We start from the raw sequence: 3,096 nt of genomic DNA, 5'->3' as shown, positions 1-3,096 counted from the left end.
GTTGATATAATTTATCCATTCGAAAGCAATTTGGTAATATTTCAGACCTTGATATAGTAATTCTACTTCTGGAAATCTTTCCTTGTACTCTGATCCAAAATGGAATCTATAAGCAAGATGATACTTATTGCAACACCATTCACAATAACAAACCAAAAAAAAAAAGGAAAAGAAACAAACTAAAATCCAATAATAGGATGGTTAAATTGTGACCCCTTTTGGTTGACACTGTCATTAAATATGTTACTATGTCATTCAGTTAACTGTCAAGTCTTGGCCTGGGGAGAATTTTTTATCTTTAAATTATCTAACTCTGACATCCATGGTTAGTTTTAATTTAACTCCTAGAGAGCAATTTTGTTACATCAGTTCCAAGTTCTTAGTTAATATTTCATTGATGTCCTAGTTCTCCCACTCCCAGTACATCATGCTGTGTCATGCCTTGTCTCTCACAAATATTTGATCCGTTGGTGGTAGTACTTTGCGTATTTCTATTGCCACATCACGCCATGGATTAGCAACATCCTCTTTACTACTGGAGGCAGAGTCATAAGCACCTTTAAGACTAGCCAGACTTAAGAACCAATTCAGAAAACTCATCCTTAAAATTTTGTTCCTCTAGAACCATTCTTGATACCAAATGTCTTAGGCTGGGTTGTCTAGAGGAGCAAAACCAGTGAAGGGTATATATATACATAGTATGTATATATATGGAGAGAGAGAGATTTAGTTCAAGGAAATGGCTCACGCTGTTGTGGAGGCTGGCAAATCCCAAATCCACGGGTCAGGCATCAGGCTGGAAGCTTTTCCTGACTCACGTGGTTGCAGGGGCTGACAAACCCCAAACTGGCAGATCAGACAGAAGGCTGCTGACTCACAGGGCTACAGGAGCTGACGAATCCCAAAATCTGCAGGTCTGATGGTAGGCTGCTGGCTAACTTCCCGAGAATTGAAAGTCAAAGGATGACCAATCAGATGCAGGATAGAGAGAGGGCAAGCTTTGCCAGAACATCCATATATGCTGATGCAGGCTACATCTCTAAGAAAACTCCCCTTTCAACTGATTGTCTACTCACATCAGATCATGAAATGGTGGATGATTACATAATATCTGCCAAACCACTGAGAATCATGGCCTAGCCAAGTTGACACATAACCTTACCCATCACATCCCTATTGCTGTTTTTATACCCATTGCCCTCTCTCCAGAATTTTGATAAATCTTAAAACATGCAACTTTGTTTGTTTATTTTTCCCCCTACTTGCAATGAAGTTGTCTCTTAGATATATATTTGATTGAGTTACCAGTTTGGGTCAGTATCACTTAACTATAGGATATTTGATGGAATTTTTGGAAAGAGAAAGGGTCCTTGTTTTCGGTGATGTTGTTTTTTATTTACACTGAATATCCTGAACTCAAACAATTTCAGCTTTTGGGGGCCACCTTGAGGGAAGATTTTGCCTGAGTCAACCCAAGGAAAGCAGAGCCATGAGAAAATGAGAAACTAAATCTTGGTGCTACTTTTCGAGCCTCTGGTTTCAAACGTGTGTTAATGGACTTTTACCACTGGAATTACGTGAGCTAGAGAATTCTGTTAATTACTTAAAACATTTTTATTTGGATTTCCATCATTGCAAGCAAAAGAATCCTGACTAACATGGGTTCCATGCAATATCCCAGCATCCTTAAAATGCACTTCCTCCCTTACCTTGTTGAAGTTGGATTCTGTAATTTACAACCTAAGAGTCCTAAATAATATGGAAATCAGTACTAATAGTGGGATTGCTACTTCAGATCAGAAAAAATGTAGAACTAGTTGAGTTGTAGCTATATTTAGGGGAAGGGGCAGTAAAGATTTCTATATTGTGAGGCGAGAAACTTGTTTTTGTAGGTAGAAGTAATGCAATTGATTAAGATATTGCCTTTAGTCCCTTGGGACTCAAGCCATGTGGCAATGGAGAGTGAGGCTTTAGAGAACTGAGTAGCAAAATAAGGAGCCCTGGTATCTCAGTGGTTAAACACTAGGCTGCTAACCAAAAGGTCAACCTTTGGAATCCACCAGCCACTTGGTGGAAGAAAGATATGGCAGTCTGCTTTCATAAATATTTCAATCTTGGAAACCCTTTGTGGCAGTTCTACCTTGTCCTATATGGTCCGTGGTAGCAAAATGACAATGGGTTAGTTTCTCAGTTATTAATCTATTACTTCCCAGCTCCAAATTCACTCCCTTTTTGCCTGCTCTGTGAAAATGGACCTGGGCCCTTTAAATATTTTTCCTTTGCCAGCTGGCCAGATAATAAATTTTGTCAATAGAGGGCGCTGGAGAGAAATTACAAGGAAAAGGTTTTGTTGCCAGGTTCTGCTGTGCTCATCCTTGCTTGGAGGCTCCGGTAGCACATGGCCAGCCCCACATCCTGTAATGAATATGTCTTCTCTAGCACCCAGCTTCTGCAGTGCACGGTGGCAAGCAGCATCCAGCAGACAGCAGCTTCCCCGAGCATACCCCTGATGGTTTTGTAGCAGAATGCCTCCCATGAGACATCTCTCTGTGAACAGCTTTCCCTGGAAACCTAGAAGACAGATTTCTGGCAAGTTCTCAAGGGCGGATTTCCAGCGAGTTTGGCCATCGTGGCACCACAGCAACTTCTCTTGCCATCCAGTGAGGCACGGCAGGGCCCTGTCCAACTAGGTCTGGATCTAAGTCTTAGCAGTTGCCATGGCGGTGGGGGGTGGGAGGGGCAGTGGAGAGAGGCTCCTCCTTGAGCACTCTGTCTCAGCCCTATATTCTTCAACATTCTCTTTACTTCTTATGTCAATCCCCTAATATAGTTAATAATTCTTAATATTATACTTTGTTCAAATTACTGTGTGGTGTTTCTTCTAATTGGACTTAGACAGATACAGTCAGCTTGTGTTGATTTTTCCTGAGTACTTTCAATAAGCTACAATAAGAAATTTGCACGCTCCCATCTAGATTTTCTTGGATATAAGTAGAGAAAAGAGGAGTTGGGAATTGAGAATACTGAGTTCCAGATCAAGAAAGTAATTACTTGCTGGACTGAAGTGCAGAAGTCTAGTTCTCTGGTTCACTTCCC

The sequence above is a fragment of the Trichechus manatus genome, unplaced genomic scaffold, assembly GCF_000243295.1.
Source record: "Trichechus manatus latirostris isolate Lorelei unplaced genomic scaffold, TriManLat1.0 scaffold00175, whole genome shotgun sequence".
Classification (NCBI taxonomy): domain Eukaryota; kingdom Metazoa; phylum Chordata; class Mammalia; order Sirenia; family Trichechidae; genus Trichechus; species Trichechus manatus.
Note: the sequence above shows the minus strand (reverse complement) of the source record.